Source organism: Equus przewalskii, chromosome 3 (genome assembly GCF_037783145.1).
Source record: "Equus przewalskii isolate Varuska chromosome 3, EquPr2, whole genome shotgun sequence".
NCBI lineage: Eukaryota > Metazoa > Chordata > Mammalia > Perissodactyla > Equidae > Equus > Equus przewalskii.
The window spans coordinates 4,951,671-4,971,445 of NC_091833.1; the positions used below are offsets into that span (position 1 = coordinate 4,951,671).

The 19,775-nt window shown below is 42.9% G+C and overlaps 1 non-coding gene across 1 annotated transcript; it reads right to left on the reverse strand.

Moving 5' to 3' along the window:
* Positions 1 to 3,127: 3,127 nt before the first annotated feature.
* LOC139082683 (U6 spliceosomal RNA) lies at positions 3,128 to 3,234 on the reverse strand. Its single transcript, XR_011538894.1, has one exon. It is a non-coding gene; the product is annotated as a U6 spliceosomal RNA (small nuclear RNA).
* Between the last annotated feature and the right edge of the window lie 16,541 nt (positions 3,235 to 19,775).

The following is a 19,775-nucleotide window of genomic DNA, read 5'->3' on the forward strand; positions in this document are numbered from 1 at the left end:
GCTCTATCAGTGGGAAGTATTGTGCTTTCTCGCCAAAGTCAAATCCTACTGCTTATCACAAAAGGAGCCAAGTAAGAAAATGAGCAGCTCGGTACAACCTACTCCTCTACCTGACACCATTTAACCCTCCTAGACTCACCCATTACCACCATCACCGCTGCTGACACTGGGCAAGATTATGGCAAAGATACAGAATGATGTCATTGCCACTGATGATGATATTAAAGTTATCTACCTATTAGACGCTGTATTCTTTCACTATTCCATAGAATTTAGTGTGCCTTTGCCAAATCCTCTGAGATCTCAGAGAGAAAGATTTTGGAAACAAATTCTACAGCACATATTCAAAAAATATATTTTCATATATTGCAGCATGAACTTTGAAGTCAGGCAGCTCATCTCCTGGCTCTGTCACTTAGGCAAGTGACCTTGGGTAAGTTACTTGACTTCAACTCTAAGAAAAAATGTGGATAATAATAAGATAGTGAAGGTAAAATACTTATCACAGTCCTTGACACATGGTAAACTTTTAATAAATGTTTAATGTTATTAAATATTTTAATGTTAAGAATAATAAGCAATGAGTAGTAATAGTTCCTATTTAAGTAATAATAACAATGATGGTAATAATAATAGACATGTATTTATCTTTTCAGCCCCCATAATTGTTCTCAGCACTCTTCTCATTTTCACACTCTCCCAAACGAGACCATTCACAGAAGGGCGTTTGTTCCATCCATTTCTCAGAAAAAGGCTATCCCCTCTCCATCTCTCCAGAAGATTTTGTGTTCAGAGTCAAGTTAAATGTCTCCTTCTTCTGGGAAGCTCACTCTCACCACCTAAGAACGTTCCTTTGTCTCTGACCTTCCAAACCATGACTTTGGCACTTTGAGTCCACTTGTAAGTGTTAGGCACCTTCATTGTACAGAGAGTTATCATCACTCCATCTCATGTCCTGTAGGAGTGCATGTGCTGGTCCATCTGTGCGCCATGTTCTCCCACCGCCCCCTCAGCTTCACATGATTGGATCCTCTCCATTCTGCAGTTGTCACATCCAGTGGGGCCTCTGCAGGGCAGTCTTCCTTTCCTGTTGTCTCCCAGTCACATCCTACCCCCTACCAGTTACTCTTCAACCTGTTTTCTTCATTTGTTTTCACAATCTTCCATATTCTTTCTCTACTGGAAGATAAACTCCATTAGAACTGGAATATGGTCTATGTTGTTCATTGCTGAGCCCGCAACATGTAGAAAATGACCGAGCACATAGTACTAGTGCTTGATATTTACTAGATGAATAAACAATTTTTCCCTCTTCTCCAATAATATTAGAAATTTGGGGGGCAATACCTCCTAGAGCAGATAGTCCTTTTATTGTCACTTTACTATGCCTGAGACGGTATTACTCAACAGCTGAATAAAATAGCTGGTAATACATACATTCAACGGGAAATAATATTAGAGTGTGTGTCCTTGTCATATCCTCACTAGATGATAAGCTCTTTGGGGGTAAAATCATCTGTTTTTCATCTTGCGTATCCTGTAGTGCCTAGCAAGCACCATGAAATGCGCAAATATAATAAAAGCTTAGCTATGGCAAATGGAACTGAATAGAATAGTACCAACGTCTGCAGAAATGTTCGAACACACACGAGAGGCAACCATAAAACTGCCGACTCATGCCCTGCTCCTCTGCAGCGTTGGCTCGGATCTGAGAAAAGCACCATCTATAATTAGGCATTTTGTTCTTTTTATATCAGAGGGATAAGACAGGAGCTCTTACTTTCTGGATGGCTGGGGAAGCAGAAAATAAGCCACTATCTGAAATAGAAACGAAGATGCTTCGATTCTTCCTGTTTTCTTATCAAGACCCTGATTAAACGTGCCAGTCTGCATTTCTTCATTCTTCAAGGAAGCCTGTTTCTAGTCTAACCCCTGTCACACCTGGCCACATATCTGTCTTCCCACTGGACATCTGGGCTGATAACAAAAGGTTAGACACATTTAGTCTCTAAGAAACATCATGTAGCTGCTATGGCTCGAGACCTTCTTCTCATTAACTCACATATTAATGAAAAGGAAGGTAGCAGCTACCATTTATTGAGTATTATTGAGGGTATTGAGTATATTATGTGGCCAACTATATGTTAAATGAGTCAAATGTGTTATGCCATGGAGTCTTTACAAACACCTTGTGGTTAGGCATTATGATGATTATTATTGTTATTTTACTTATTTTTTCAAAAAAAGCCAAACCTGGGACAGGTGAAATCTGAATATGGCCTGTACTTTTATTGATAGTATGGTTTCAATGTCCATTTCCTGGTATTGATAATGTTTTTTAAAATCCAAGATGTTATCACCGGGGGAAGCTGGTAGAAGGGTGAAGAGAACGCTCTGTACTATTCTTACAACTTCTTGCGGGTCCAAAATTACTTCAAAATAAAAAGAGTGTTTGAAAACATTTTCTTGAGGTCATAATAGTTTACAACATTGCGAAATTTCAGTTGTACGTTATTATTTGTCAGTCACTGTATATATGTGCCCCTCCATCCCTGTGCCCACCCCCAACACCCTTCCCCTCTGGGAACCACTAATCTGTTCTCTTTGTCTGCGTGTTTGTTTATCTTCCACATATGAGTGAAGTCATGCTGTGTTTGTCTTTCCCTGTCTGGCTTATCTCTCTTATACCCTTACACCCTCAAGGTTTATCCATGTTGTTGCCCATGGGACGACTTTGTCTTTTTTATGGCTGAGTACTATTCCATTGTATGCATATATATGTATGTGTATATATGTATGAGATGTGATATATATATCACATCTTCTTTATCCAGTCATCAGTTGATGGGCACTTGAGTTGCTTTGATGTCTTGGCTATTGTGAATAATGCTACAATGAACACAGGCATGCATAAGTCTCTTTGTATTGTTGATTTCATGTTCGTTGGATAAATATCCAGTAGTGGGATGGCTGGGTCAAGTGGTATTTCTATTTTTAAGTTTTTGAAAACTCTCCATACTGTTTTCCATAGTGGCTGCACCCGTTTGCATTCCCGCCAGCAGTGGATGAGGGTTCCCTCTTCTCCATATCCTCTCCCACATTTGTTATTTTTTGTCTTGGTTATTCTAAAAATATGGAATGCTTCACGAATTTGCTTATCACCTTTGCACAGGGGCCATGCTAATCTTCTCTGTATGATTCCAATTTTAGTATATGTGCTACTGAAGTGAGCACTTTTTTTTTTAATAAAGAAGAATCCTGGGACACAGTGAGGTTAAGTAGCTTGCCCAGATCACAAAGTTTGTATATGAAGAGGTCAATTTGAACCTATGTTTGTCTGGTTTGAAACCCAGGCCTTAACCACCAATTACACAGCTTACAAGCCATGCTCCCTTGCTTCTTACCTGTTCTCCTTTCAGGTAACACAAACTCTTTAGCAACATGTGGTCCTCTTCACCTTGGCTACTGGGAAGCTCAGAGCCAAGTGATGCCAAATTGCAGCATCTGCTAACTGTGATAATCGGAATATCTACTTCATTCTTCTTAGGTCAATTTCTTTCCACTATCCATCCACCTTGGTTTTCTGCAGACTCATTTTATCACTTTTTTTAAAAATCTTTTGGTAGGTCACTTAAATCCTTCTGTAAAAGACTCCAGGTTATAAATAAAGTTAAGGATCCTTCTCCTTAAACTTCAAGAGTACTTTTACCCTTAGCTTCTAAACCTAGAGATCAATTCATACCACCCAGCCAGCATCCCACAGTCCTGATCCTAAGACCCGGGAGGCACCAAGGCAAGAGATGAGATATGAATCAATGGCTTCAGGCTGCAAAAGGTGGAGAGGTCTTCCTTATCTTCATTTTATTTTCTGAAAATTAAAAACTTGGCAAGGTTTTCCTTGAGCTAATTAGCATCCCTTCTTAACATTTTAAGTAACTGCTCATTTAGAGTAGTGAATGATTGCTCTGAGATTAGAGTATATGGAAAATCTTTCTGTTGGGAATAATCTACTTATGTGGCTGTTTGTTTGAAGCAGAGATAAACAGAGATTTTTTTTTTTTCCTTCTTGACATGCCAGGCATAAGAGAGAACAGGGTGATTAATGAAACTCTGCTTTTTGCCAATAAATTTCTGACTTTCTGATTTCTGTTGAATTTTCTGGAGATTTTTTTGTTCTTTCTTTTAGCCCATAGGAAAGGGAAAGTGGCATCATCCAGTCCATGGAGCCCATTTAAATCTGTTACATTGTGAACTATTTTTGGTTCTTAAAATGGCTTAGGTAATTTTTCATTGGCTCTCCTGGGAATGCCACTTTATGCTCTGTTATTTATAATCTGCAGAAATTAATTATGCTGCTAATTAACAGCTTGCAAACAAATTATTGCTCAAGGACTTATTTATTCAGTTATGAAGGCACAACTTCAGGCTTCTATGTACATTCTTTCTGACAGCACTTTTATTTCTTGCTTTTGTTTCTGAATTTTCTGCTTCTAAGGTTCAGTGAGGTTCTGCTTGGAGGGGGGGCACAATTAGTCAGGATCTCCGTGGCCAGGAACTGGGTCACCTGCTCTTCTGAGGGCAGGAGAAAGGCAGGAGGGTTGCATCACCCTCAGGTTGAGAAAGAAATTCCTCACATGATCCGTGCTTCCTGTAACAACCACTGCAAGACTTCATACAGCCATTTTTGCATCTCCCAGGCCCTTGGGCGAGCCCTGGAGACAATGCTGATATCAGACATGAGGAAGGCAGGAATGTAAATACACACCACATATACCACCACTCCTCACACCCATGCTCATGGCAGACAGCAGTAATGGATCACAGATCTACTTCAGCCTCTGAATCACTCTCAGTAGTCTTCCAGGTAGGTGTCGATGAAAATAATCCATAACCAATCTATAAATGAAAATTTGGGTGAGTTTATTCTGAGTTGAAATTTGAGGACCATGGCCTGGGGCCTTTCTTCCCAAAGGAAGAAAGGGCACCAAAGAAGTGAGGTATACAGAGAGGTTATATACCTCCATACAGGACGTTTCACATATGATTGAAATGTCCCTCCCACCATAGTCACAAGATTGCCCTGTCAGTACAGTGCTTGATGGACACAGTAGGTAGTGGGTCTGCTATCTCAGAGAGCGTAGCAGGAGGCAAGCCTATTGTCTCGAGCTGGCTGGTCACGGGTGAGCACAGCAATCAGTTCCTAGCCTAAGGAAAGATGCTTAATCCTTAAGGGAATGCCAACATTGGGAGGGGGAGGGAATTTGCACCTTTATCTCAAGGACTTTTGTTCTTGCCATAGGGAATATCTAAAGCAGATATACAATGCATGCTCAACAGCAACAGTCAGGCCCTTTTGGAAAGACAAGGTTAGGCCGAATTAGGTTTATACCAAATGGCTTCCTCATATCCTCCAACATATGCTATTGCTTGCCATTTTTATTTGTCATAGGCATTACCAACTGCTGCTATCTCTGGTAGGAGGAAAGGACTGGCCAAAGTGAGTGGTTTGATATTCCCAAGTCATGTAAATGGCTCCCCATTCCTAACCAGGCTGTGAGATTGGCCAAAGGGATGGAGGAAGTGGTAGATAAGAAACTTCTTTCCTTCTTGGTAAGACCTCAGAGGGCCACTCAGGATACAGTCTGACTCTAACTGACCTCATGCCGCTCAAGGAGACACCAAAGACCTGGCTACCAGCAAAGACATGAAGAGCCAGCCGTGGGTGAGGAGCCATGTTGGACACTCCTGCAGGGTGAGGAGTCCACCACAAAAGGTGAAAAGAGCACTGCTACCTGGTTCTGATTCTTTGTATGCCATTCAGTGGCTGTGAGATCCTGAGGGAGTCTCTTTCTCTCTCTGGTCCTTGGATTTTCATCTGGCAAAAGTACGCTCAGGGTCTGAGCTCCTTCCAGCTCTGACTGTCTAATGTTCCAACACCACTGCAGGTGTTGAATGCACATGGAGCCACCTAAGGCCAGGTCTATTCTAACTAGAAAGTGAAGATGCTGAGGGACTCAAACCATTCTTGCACTCAGCAAAAGGAAGACAGAGCTGGGCTTCAGAAGCAAACTGAAGAAGGAAGAAGAGAATAGTAGAAGAAAAATAAGTGTGAAAGTCATCATGTTGTCTTTTTTTTTTTTTTCTGAGGAAGATTAGCCCAGAGCTAACTACTGCCAGTCCTCCTCTTTTTGCTGAGGAAGCCTGGCCCTGAGCTAACATCCATGCCCATCTTCCTCTACTTTCTATGTGGGACGCCTGCCACAGCATGGCATGCCAAGCGGTGCCATGTCCACACCCAGGATCCAAACCAGCAAACCCCAGGCCGCTGAGAAGCGGAACGTGCAAACCTAACCACCGTGCCACCAGGCCAGCCCCACTATGTTGTCTTTTTGATAGCTGGCACATGCCAAGCCACACTTACCGCTAAGTTCTACGGGAACAGAACCAACTGTGGCTCCGGAGACTCAGCCCCGTAAGCTCCTCTCACCACTTCAGCATCCTCAGACACCACGTTTTCTCCTCTCTTAACTCACAGCCCACCTATCACTCATTCCAAAACTCGAGGCCTAGCCCATTTTTGGCAAATGCATTCACTTTAGTTAACCCCTTTCTTAAAGGCAAGAAACAAGGACCCATATTCACCTCATCAGAAAAGCCCAGAACCTTGGCCACTCGTCCCCATCGTTAGACGTGCTCATGCTGGCTGGATGGGAGTTCTGCCACACGAGACCAGAGGTGTCTGCAGCATGAGCTGTCCCCTCAGACCTCACAGAGCTCAGGGCTGCCGGTCCCTGAGACAGCACCCTTTCCTGCTCTCAGACCATCACATTCTCAAGGCAACCAGAACAAGTCTGGCTTTAAATTTCATTTATCTTCTCTAGCTTACAGGTGACAAATTATCAAGAGCCAAAAACTGAGTGACATTTTCTGGATTTCCACCAACAGATTTAACTCATCAAAGGTTCGTGAATGTGGCACACTTTATTCACACGGTTCTGCCCCGCACATCATCTTCCTTGGGGCCACAACCAACCTATGAGGTGTGAATGCTATAATCCCCATTTTAGAGATGACATTCAGAAAAGTTAGGCAACAGGCCACAAGTCCCACAGTTCAGAAATGGCAAAGCTGGGTCTTGACCCCGTGACTTATGATCATCCATCCCGCACTGTCTTCACATCCGTGGAGTCCCCGACGTGTCTTTGCTCAGGGATCAGCACCAGGCAACGGAGAAGCAATTCTCAGGCCAATCTGATGAGGCATCTGCGAAGCTTCCTTTCTCGGACCCCTCTCCAAGCAGCACACCCCCTTTCCAGAGGGCCTCTCAGCCTCTGGGGAAGTAAACGCAGCAAAGAGAAACACGTGGGCTGAATGTGAATTCTGGCCCTAACTTGACTAACCGCCTGACATTGGAGAAGCCCTTTAAGTGCCTTGAGCCTCAATTTCCTCATCCAGAAATGGGCACCAAGAGCTCTTACCATGCACAGGGAGACACATACAAAGACGCTCATTACAGCCTGATTTGCCATAATAAATATGAGAAAGACTTTATCCATCGCTAGGAGAATGAACAAATAGACTGAAGTTTAGTCGCAAAATGGAATACTCTACCGCAGTTAAAATGGACAAACTGGATATACTTATATCAAAGGGGATAAATTTCAAAAACTAAGAGTGAATAAAACAAAATGCAAATGGGTAGGAGGTGTGTAATACAATAACGATGTTTACTCCATATTTTTATGTTTACATGCCTATCTACTAAAAGAATAAAACTATTCTCGGGAGCGATAGCAACAACCTCAACCTGTTGTTTCCTCTGCAGAGGGATGAAGAAGAAGGCATGTAGGTGGAATCTCAATGTCTCTGATATAAGCACTACGTGATTGCCTTTAGGCCCAGTTCATATTTCTAGTCAGGTTTCAGTAATTTGGAGTTTTTCATGTTGAACCCTGTGTTAGATGCATCAGGTAGGCTCAGTCTTTAAGGAAACCTTTGATAATCTCTGCTTTAGCAAAGGATCCTTCTCTTATGTAATTAGTTGGCCCCTAATTCTGTCTATATACTAGACTAATATTTTAAAACTGTTTTCAAAGACTCTCATCCATTCAACATATATATTGTGAAGCCCCAATGTGTGCCAGTCGCTGTGTTAGGTGGGGATATACAGAGGTAAAGAAAATAAATATGGATCCCACACTCTGAGAGCTTACAGCGGGCAAGGAAACTAAACAGTAAACAAATTGTGGTAAATTCTGTGACAGAAATGAGCAGCATGTTATGATAAAAAATAAGGAAGAGGAGGCAGAGTGATTCAGTTACCTGTTGTGTCTAATAAACCCCCAAGTTCAGTGTCTTAAAATAGCAACAATGTACCATTTCTCACCATTCTGTTGATTGACTAGAAGGTTCTTCTGCTTCCCATGGTGTTGATAGGGGTGTGAAATGGCTGGAAGGTCCAGAGGGGCCTCAATCACACAGGTGGTTGTTGGTGCTGGCTGCTGGCTGGAAGCTGGACTGGGACTTTCAGCTAGAGGCTAAGCTCTCATCCACAGAGACTGCTCCATGAGTCTGCTTGAACTTGGTCAGCATGGCGGCCAGCTTTCAAGGAGTGTTCCAAGAAGAAAAGATGGAAGCTTCAGATCTCTTAAGGCTCAGCCCTGAAATTACAGTATCACTTCTGCTATGTTCTGTTGGTTAAAGCAAGTCATGGGGCCATCCCAGATTTAAGCGTAGGGAAATTAGACTCTTCTGATGGGAGGATTGGTGAAGAACTGACAGCCATCTTTAGTCCATCATGAGGAGATAGAGACTGACTGTAGTTAAGGAACTACTGTGCACCACGTCTTTATCATAAATATTCACCATGCCCATTATCAAAGTCTCTAAGTCCTGCAGTAAAGAACGTTATCTCACTTATCTTTTGAAAAATGTATCTTTTATTTATTTATGACTGTATAGATTTTTCATCTATATTAACCCAATGTTTTCCAAAGTTAGCTGACCACAAGCACTCTTTCTTCTCAGAACCCCTGGATCTAGCCTTTTTGCACTCGGTTTGGGAAATGGCTGTTTTAAATGATGCAGATTTTTATAGATTAGAGTTGCTTAAAGCAGAGTCCAAATGACAGGGTATCGTATGTTCTTTGGAGAAATAGTTCTTCCGAGTAAATCAGAAAAATTAATAAACACTGTGACACGCTCTGCATGACACAGCCCAGGCCTGAGGCAGGGAGGGAGCCCCAGCGGAGATGGATCTGGGTTCTGTCACCTGCTTGGGCCTCCCCAGACCTCCAGCACCTCCCTGTTAATTCTTCTGGTCTACGAATGACAAACTCTGGAATTTTATTTTGCATCTAGAATAAAAATCTACAAGTAAAATTCCATCAACCTATAATACTACAACCACCTGGACAATTATTAGAGATGAGCTGCTGTGAGTCACATGAAAGAACAAGCACCCTGTTGAACACAATCCAGCATCCAGCAGACAGGCTGTGACGTGCAGCAGCCTCGGAGGCCGTGTTACAATTGAATTACAAGGGGAAAACAGCTCTGTGCTGATTTCATAATTATCGTGATCTACTATTATGATCCATCACCAACAGAGCAGTTGGTGAAGCCACAATAAATCACCATTATTTATATTGCAACAAATCACAAGGCAGTATCATTGAGAATCATAATTCACACTCACTTCAGATCGTAATTACCTATATATGTCTGTCTAGGTAAGTCATGAAGGTAGCACAGGAAGGGAAAAAATCATAAGCTGCACTGTCTCAAAGACTTGGTTTCTCTCAGTAAGCTTTTAAGTTTCACAAGGAAGGAGAAGGCAAGTTCTGTTATTTCTCCCCCACAACAAGATCCGTCCTCAGATCACACCGAAAGTGGGCTAAATTCTAGGGGCCACCTTTAGGATGGACACTAGCCAACTTTACAGCTTCTTTGCTTGACACCATGTCCAGCCCAAACAGCTAAAGAAACTGGGAATGCTTATCCTGGAGGAAATAAGACCCACAAGAGGGAAATATTGGGAGGATTGTCACGGAACTACGATGCCACAAGAGGAGTTCAGCTCTATCTCCAGTAGTGTGCCAGTGGAGGCTAGACAGCCACATGCTTTAGACAAGATTAAGGCTCCAGGTCAAAGTTGGATTAGATAAGCCATGTTCAAATATTTTTCAGCCACCAAATTCTTAGGATCAGTAACAGTGCCATGCCGGCCATACTGGAACCTGCGGCAAAAGGAAAAATTAGTGATACTAATCTTGTCTTTATTCAAAATGTTGATATTTTATGCATCATTGATTGTTTGCATTCACTTTAATTTTTTAAATATTGCATTAAAATATTTTATCTTGATTACTGAGTTTTTTGGTGTTCACTTAAATTTTGTGCCCTAGGAGAATGCCTCAGCTCCTCAACCTAGTCCCACTCCATGTAATTTTCTCACTAACCCTATGAGGTGGGTACCATTATCCTCATTTTAGGGATGAAAAAGCTGAGGCTCAATAATTTGGCCAAGCCACATCTGGACAGCTCTGAAAGCTCGAAGAGAGTAAGAACAAGTTACACACTTCTTTTATTTCCTCCTTTACACTAATCCTATACAGTATTGCTGAATGAAGACGCTGAATAAGATTGAGTTCCGGTCCAAAGGTAGAAACTTAGAGTAACAATTTACCGTCACAGAACGGAGATGGGCCTACGTCAGCCCACTTTCTCATTCATCTTAGAGCAGGAACACCTAACAAAGGATCTGCAAGGGGTCGGCTGCCTTACGGGGTCCACAAACTCCCCCAAAAAGTTATACGTTGTATGAAAAGTTGTACGTATATCTGCGTGTGTGTGTGTGTGTGTTCTGGTCAGAGGATCTCTAGGCGTTATCAATTCTCAAAAGGATCCTTGATCCCTCAAATTTAGAAACATTACCTTCTAAGAGCTCGAGTAACTTTTAACGTAAAGTCTTACAGTAAATAGTCCATAAACGATCTATTAATTGTATCTTTATCACAACCAAGGAGCCTCTGTGAAAATAATGGGTAGTTATTGGAACCAAAGTTCTCAAGAAGCCTTGTATCACGTTGTTCCTCTCTAGAAGCTTGGTTGGTAGTAATTTTTTAACAATTCCCAGTGAAGGAACTTTATAAGTCACCTAGTCTCAAAACCCAAGCTTAACCCCATTTTATTTATATACCACAAAAGGGAAGCTCAGAGAAAGTATGTGACTCGTCTCCTATCCCACAGCTGGGTTGCCACAGGGCTGGGGTTAGGGCTAAAGCTTGACTCTTTCTCCACGGAGCAACCAGCTTCTGTTAGATGAGCACTGCTAGGCCCGTCGCCTGGCTGACCACCAACACCTGCATATTCTGCTAAGGTCTAAGTCCAAGATACACAGACGCTAATGCTTTATGTACCTTGGCTTAAATTCCTCCAGGACACAAACCCTAATTCCTCATTTCTTTATATCTACTTTCAATTATGAACCCTTGGTGGCGACCTTCTGTACTAAACCAGGGACTCCCTCTAGACGGGGATTCGGAATTAACTACCGTGTAACTGGCGCGATTCCCCGGAATCTTATGACCTCTCACTCAGGGCCTAATTTCTAAAGAATTTCTCTCTGAAGACAAACATATTTCGTGGTGATTATTCTTTAAAAATAAAGAGAATCTGGCTTCAGAGAGGGCAGGTGAGGCCTGGTCTCAGAGATGGTAAATGATCTTATTTGGAAATAAAATGGCTTTATAGCATGGTTTTCCAATAATTAAATTAGGGGAAGCAAAGAGAAATGGTGCTGAGGATGGCAGGGCTGGATAGATAAGCTTTAATGGGGTCTCAGCCCTCAAGAAAGAAAAAAGATTTAACAAGGTAGAAAAAAGGTGTCAGACTAAATCACTAACAAATTCCCACCAACAATTTTAAAGTGGTGAAGGTCCCTTACGCAGTAGTCTGCTGTGTCTTCAAGCTCAGTGAGAGCCAGAAAGTCTGCTGGGCACCCTGTGGGACAGAGAGAGTGATGAAAAATAGCCACTGTCCTCGAGGAGTTTACAATCCAGTCTGGGAGCTAAGCACAAAACACAGCAACCAATCAATGAGTAATGCAAGATGCACAGGCAGCGCCGATATTTTAGAGAAGCGAGCTACCAGTGTGAGTTGAAATAGCAGTGCAGGGGAAGGCCTCCAATTAAGTGAGCACCAGCTACAATTTGGTGTGGAGATATCTGCCACCTCCCTTCTAGCACCTGCGTCTCGGCATTCTAGTGCCACCAGAAGGTGTCTTCCAGCATCAAGTTAATTCAAGATGATTTTGTTGTATATCAAAAAGGACAGAAAAGGGACAAATATGTTAGAAGGCTAAGAACCTTCTACTAGGTGAGACTGCACAAAAACTCAAACAGGGCACGAAGCAGTCAGAAATACGTGCAATTTCTTTTCCAGATTCTTGGAGATGATAAAGGGAAATAGAATGTCAACGGCACATCTGGAGTAGAGAATTGCCCCCAGCATCCTTCCTGCCCCTTCTACAGCTGGGCTGAAAATGCACCTCCACTCCCCCAGATGTAGAAATGTGTAAACAAGAGGCTGCAAGAGTTATAGACACCAGAGGAGCTTTGGGGCTTATGACATCTGGGAGTAAGGCAGTGAGCCAGGAAAGAGGAGACCTTGGAGAAAGCAGAGAATTCTAGAGGAGAGAGAGATGAAAGGACAGAGAAATTAAGGAGGGAAGAGAGGGGGTCGTGGGAGGACTCCAAAAGGGGATGTGCTGGCCTCAGGTCTTGGTGGTGAGGCCACTGTGACCATGAGGAATGAGAACCAGCAACATAGATGGGTGCATGACTATGGGTAGTTTTTCACCTCTCTCCCCTCCCCTCCACCAATCCATCTTGACTCTGTGTGAATGGAATTTTGATCCCCAGAAATAGTAAGTGAAGAGCTGTCTGGACTTCTGTTGGTTTTGGTAACTGTGAGGTGTATGCAGCAAAAACAATGAAAACACAATAGCTGAAACTTTATTGCTTAGAGTAAGTACTTTATGTGAAAGAACGCCTTTAATCCTCACAGCGACCAACAAAGGGAGGAGGCAAGTCACTCCCTCTTCTTCCATCAACGAAAGAGGCTGGAGGCCACTGCGGTGGGAAACTTGGGGAGAAAGCATTCATTCCTATAGGAACCTCATCCAGAAACAAAGAAAGAGTACAGACATTGCCCTGTCTTCCTTCCTTCCTTATCCCCTCCCCTAAACGTTCCCACCAAGAAGGAAGGGCTGTAGAAACCCCATGGGTCAAAAACAAGGAGCCTGGAACCACATTAGACTCACAATGCAAACCCCTGCTCCACCTCAAGCCAGTGTAAGTGTTTCCCTGTTCTATGAAACAAAGGGACCAACGAATACCCTTGATCAGACCTAAATACCTTGTAAAAGTTTCTTTGACACAAAATCAAGTTTGTCTTCTTCGTGGGTATAAGGGCTGCTTGTGTTTACACACACGCACACACAGATACACACACATGGGTTCCTCTTATTGGAGAGGGGCATCCTCCAGCCCCTGGAAATTTTCTTCCACTACAGCACTTCTTTTCTAATATCCTAACCCTTCCTGAATGGTCATTCTAGGTACCTTGCAGATAACGCCAAGACCTTACCAGCCCACTCAAAAGTAGTGTCTCAGTCATCCCATCTCTCTTCCACATCCTGAGACTCCCAGCTAACACGGGACACTGCACAGCCACAAATGAGCCCAGTTCATGTTCCTGACCATTGATCCACCATCAATTTTTTCCAAGCCCGAGGCATGCGATTATCTGCAAAGCTGACTTACAAGATAAAATCCCCAGGCCTCTCTCCTCCCCCTTCTCCTCCAACAAGCAGACATTGATTTTACACAGAATGTGCGTGGCTTTGATGGTGTTATTGCAATCAACATGAAAAATACCACCACAGTGCTTATCCGGACGTCTCAGTTGTTTTGCCTCATAGCACAAGTGATTGTTTAAAGAGGCTTGACACTGTTGGAGTCTTTTGTTTTATGGATTTTGCAAAGCATTGCTCTTTGTCTCCTGGGCTGGCAGAGGAGAAAGCTCTTTTTTCAAGGCAATGGGCAGTGCTTTTAGAAAATAGGATCCAAGGCGTGGGTTTGATTCTGTGAGTCCCTTTAGCTCCCACATTTATGTGGTGATGGTTCCACAGGAAAGGGTATACCCAAGTGGTCTGTGGCTTTAACTTCCTCCTCTGGCCAGGTTACCCTGAACCTTTATCCCCATCTGTTCTGCCATTCTTCTTCTGTGCTGATCCTAGATAACTAAATGGGTTTCCTCCCTCTTTTTTTTTTACCTCTCTGCCTCTCTCTTTTCACTACACCGCAGCTGAGCAATTATCTAACTCATCTAATCCCCAGCAAAAATCAACAGAGAAACTTGGGGCACACACCACTTATTGCCACCCCTCCTTCTCAGGAAAGAAGCCAGAGGTCCAGACACTTTGTCATCTCTTCTCTGTCTCTGCCTGTAATGACACAATCACATGTGCCACCCAGTACGCCCACCTTGCCCAACAGAACACGACCCCTAAAAGGCAGGAGCTTCAACATATTTGCTGCCCCTGCTTATAGCTTGTTGTCCAATGTAGTGCAGAGTTGGAATTATATTGAGAATTAGGGTGAGGGTAAAGATTTAGTTGGGTAATTGTGAGACCATATATTTGAGAGTGATTGCTAAATTCTCAAGCAGGTTATCTCATCCTGGGTACTATTGACATTTTGGGCCAGATAATTCTTTGTTTGGGGAGAATGTCCCATGCATTATAGGGTGTTTAGCAGCATGAAAAATCTCTTCAGATGCTGCCAAGGATCCCCTTGGGGGAAAAAGTCACCCCTGTTAAGAACCACTGCCCTAGGGCATCATAGGGTCATGAGACTAATCCTAACACAAGTTCATGAGAAGTTGGTACCTTGGGGCAAAGTGGACCATGGAATTTTAAATTTAGGATCACTTACCATCATGCCTTTTCCTACCTCTGGTCTCCATGGCACCCCCTACCAAACCTACACAATGAATATGGCCTACCCTGTCAAAATCCTTGACCTGTCTTCTAACGGTCAAGATGAAACTGTACATTTCTATTGACCCATCAAACCCCCTGGCTCTAAATTTCATCTCTGAATTTACTAGCCAATATTTAGGCCCACCTGAGGGTTCTCTGTTTATTAGAGTGGATATAGAGAGCAAAACTGAGCAATGCCTGGTGACCACCTGAAAGAAACGGATGTAAGCCTAGAGTCAGGGCAAGAGGGTTTGGGGTCCAGGTCTTCCAGCAGATTTCTTTCAATAGAAGAGCAGGAAAAGAAAGGCATGGACCCAATTAGGATCTTCAAACTGTTATGTGGATTTCTACAGTTTAATAAAGGTATTGCAGGAACCACCCTGGGAGACGAAAAAAATGTGAGATGATAGGCTGCTGCTCAAATGCTAAATCAGTAAGATCAACTTTCTCATTGCCTAGTCTACATACTGGGCTTCTCGGTTACATTCCTTTCCACCCAGAAGAATGTTTCAGCATCAAATGTGCGTGTTTGTATGCATGTGCATGTTTGTGACACTTGTTAAAGCAAGTAAGGAAGACTTTATTCATGGGGAGGAGCTATCCCCTGAGGTATAATCACAGCCCTGGGATTTTGCACCAGGGGAGAGAGACTGGGTTCAGCTCTGAATACAGCATGGGCAAGTGGGAACTCACAGCCAAGGAGCAGGATGGGGTCCACAGACGGAAAGTTACTAAGAGCAAACATCAGGGGTAAGGCGGGTTCTGGCTAAACCAACCCAACAGGATGATCAAACATGACCTGGGGGATGGTGGAGGAACCTCCTCTGATATCCAGGGTGATCAGATATGGAGGGTGGGGGGTTCTGGTTAAACTGATTTAGCAGGGTTCTTGCTAAAACTGGGTTTTACAAGGTGATGCTCATATGGGCCTAGGAGAAGGTTCAGAAAACTGACTAATGTTTGCTCCAGCAAAGGATCTTTGCCAGTGTGCATAACTGTTACTAAAGTTTTAGAATCTCTAGACTAGATAACATCAGTGAACCCTTCTGGTTCTAATATTCTAGAAAAGCCCCTAACATAGAAATAATTTTATGTACAAAACTACTTTAATGGCCACTAGAAGCCAGACTTAAAGAGGGCAAGAATTTGATGCTGTAGGGGAGGAAAAATATCTTTTCCCTCTACCCTTCTAAGTTCTCAGCTGGGGCCCCTGGAGCAAAAGACAGATTAGCAAGAGGAAAGCATACAAATTTTTTCAATATAAGTTTTATGTGGCTTGGGAGCTTTCATAAGGAAATGAAGACATGAAGAAACAGTTACACTTGAGTGTTTATATACTGGGTTTGATGAAGACTGGAGAGTTGTGGAAAAATGCGACAGGACAAAAAGGGGTTTACCCAGCTGAGAATAGTAAACTGGGGACACCCAGGAAGGCCTGTTGGCTCAGATTCCCCTTGGCGTCCCTCCATCGCAGAGGTGAGGATGCTCCTTTCTTCCGGCTAGAGAGAGGGCACCTCTCATGGGAGGGTCCTTTGACTGCTTCCGGGGAAGGTCGGAAAGTCCTTCCTGCACCTGCCGTTTCTCAAATTCCTTCAGCTTGAAATAGTCCGTTTGCCTCGGTGCCATAGGTTGGGGTGGCGTGTTCTGAACCTTGTCAACTCGTTCCTCCTTCACTTGGGCTACAGCCACATAACTTCCTGTGGCAAAGGACCAAAAATGGGGTACCTTTGGGAAGGCCTGAATTTAAAGGGTATGTAAGAAGGCAGGAGGGAGAGGGGAGGTTGAGCTTTCTACCTTCTCTTGTCTCCATGACCATCACCTCTTCCTGACCAACCCCATGCCTCTTTGCTCAGAGCTTGCTTGCAGCCTAGCTTGACCAGTGCAGGCAAACATTTCAGCCTCCTCCAGCCCCTCTGAGCCTCTGAGGAAGCCTGGAGCCCTCTGACTTATTTCTGAAGGCTGAGCCTCTGACAGCAGGCCAGCCCAGGAGCCTGAACTCTGCAGAGTTTGCCCTGAGCCCCACAGCCTCCTGTTTTATTAATACTGCACATAGCGAGAAGACCCAGTCTGAGTGGCAGCTACACAGACACTCTTCTCCTAAAATGTGATATTTGATCACAGGAGGATTTTGCGATGGAATAGCTTATAATCCTAAATTTAAATGCTTCCTGAATTTCAGAAGCTCCAGTATCAAAATCCTTTTAGGATTTCAAAGTGTGTAATCTGTTTAGAATTTTTTTTAAACTCTCCGGCCCATTCTTTCTCCAAAAATAGGCTTGCTACATTTTTGACTTCCTTTAAAAGAAAGACATGCTTTTCAAAAAATTATTTTTGTTGTTTATTTGACTGAAGGGGCAACCGTTTCTAAGACAGCCAACGAAATATTCTTGCTAAAATAAAGTGAAACTTCTTTCAGTGACTGCAAATAAACGCAGAAGAAATATTTGTTTTAAAATGGATTAAGAAGGGAGAGAAACAAGAAGCTATGTTAAGAAAAAGAAACAAGAAGTACACAAGAAAGAAATACAAAACTCTCTTCTAATTTTCCTCTCTACCTCAAGGTGCCATAGGAGAGAGCAGGCTGGTTGCTTATTATAACTTAAATTAGAGGGTGGAGAATAAGTCTTCCCTTGGGTCCAGGAGATGGTGAATGGAAAAGGAGGGAGGAGAGAGTGGGAAGAGCAGAGAATGAAGCTGAAGGGAGAAGGAATCGAAAGGACACTGGGAAGGGACGGCCCGTGCTCTGCTGTCGGAGCACTCCGTCCATTCTGGGTCGACCTGGGGCGTTTTCAAGGTGAATAAAGGTTGAAGTCAGAAAAGTGTCCCCAAAGACAGTCTACAGGTAGAGAGCGCCTCGGAATGGCTGAACCTCATGGACAAATTTTTCCGTGTGATTTTCATTCCATTTTCATCATCTGTTATAACATAAAATTTCATCAACTGTAAATGTCAGTTCTTCCCTTTATTATTTGCTAATGTCATAAAAATCTGAATTGTTTGCTTTGTTAAAGGGCTTGCTGGGCATTGACTTTTCCTTATTTGTACTTTACTACCCCAAATGTGTGGGGTTTATTTATTTAAAAAAAAAAAAATAGCATCCCTTTTGAAATGGGATTTAAATAACAGAGCAAGGTTTGCCATTATCATAAATGTATAAAGTGCTTTGTGAGTAATAAAATGGATCATGGATTCAGGATAATTCAAACTGAAATGTTATGTTCAGCATCAAGATTAGATTACGTTAATGCAGTTCATTTTAAATGGTTTAAAGGCCATCAGATGCATGTGAAAAGAATCTGTATCATAACTTAGAATAAATAGACTGAGACATTTGTTTATAATGTCAGTGCTAAACAAATCTATTACTACATTTCTGCATGTACGTTATATTACCACTGCTATTAAACAAACAGAGCATGAAGATAAATTATAGCTTTAATTATAAACATTACCTTTGCGTATTTATTAATTTAAAATGGAACAATGTTCAATAACCTTAGGTTATTTATATCAGCTAACATTTTAATTAACTTTGTTGTATTTATGCGTCTTGGTAATTGTTGCTACCAGGCACATGGAGCTCCCTAATAGAGGCAATCTAACCTACCCCTGCGCATATTACCCATTAATGGGATGGTAACACTGTAACTCCTGCCAGAGAGTCAGACTCTGCTGCACAGGCTCCCTGGGTGAAGAGCAGAAAGCTCCAAAATTTGCCTTTCTCCTTGGAAGCCACCAATGGGAGCCCCTGGATTCTGGACAGACTGTGGGGAAAGGTGGCAGAGGGGCCAGGAATTATCCTGTGAATTAAGAAATAGTAAGCATCTTTCAAAAAGGTTGAGCTGGAGAACCATCATAGTTGAGCGTGTGGCCAGAGGCCATGGCTCTTCCTCAGTAGTGCTCCAACTAAATACATCCGTCACAGGCCTGAATCTCAGTCATAACACTCAGACAGGCAATGACTATCACAATTCCTTATTTTTCATTATGCAACCTAATTTTTCCTTTAAGCCTCCATTTAAGCAAGAGGTTGATGGGAAATCCTCTCTCAGTCTTTGTTAGAGGTGTACTAATATTCAGAATGCAGAACAAAAAGAGAGGAAGACCTCTAGACCCCAGCCCACCATGTTTTCCACTGATAATCTCTTTGTCTGCTTTTCCATTGATCCCTTGGAGCCTCGTTGCTACCCATTCTCATGCCACAAGAGTTCTGTGAAAGCTGTACAGTGCCTGAGAACTCCTTCCTCCCTACTTAGACCAGGGGAGTCTACTCTCTGAGGCCTGGCTATCCCTTCAGGGGGATAAACTTCCCTTGGGTCAAACTTCTCCATATATCCACAGGTCTCTCCTCCTGCCCAAAACCAGGGGGATCTCCTCTCCTTTCCTCTTGAGTCCTCATAACTTTCTCCCTCTTTGCTAAAACATCCCTTCCTTTTGTCCTTCTCATGATAGACTTTGGTACTCCATTAAACCTAAAGATCAAAATCGGTCTTTCAAAACACAAAAGTCGATCCCACTGTTTCTAAGGGCAGGGATGGCTTAATTTTCATATGGTACCTCAAACTTCAAGAAATTAAGGGGAAGAAGAAAGTGTGACTATGTGGGAATGGGGGAAAGAGTCTTGAAGACAGAGATCTCTCTAAACCTTTGTCCCTATATTTGTGTGGCCATTGCATCCTCTACTCTCCAAACCCCAGTAGTCACCACTCTAACTGAAGAGCTTCCGGAT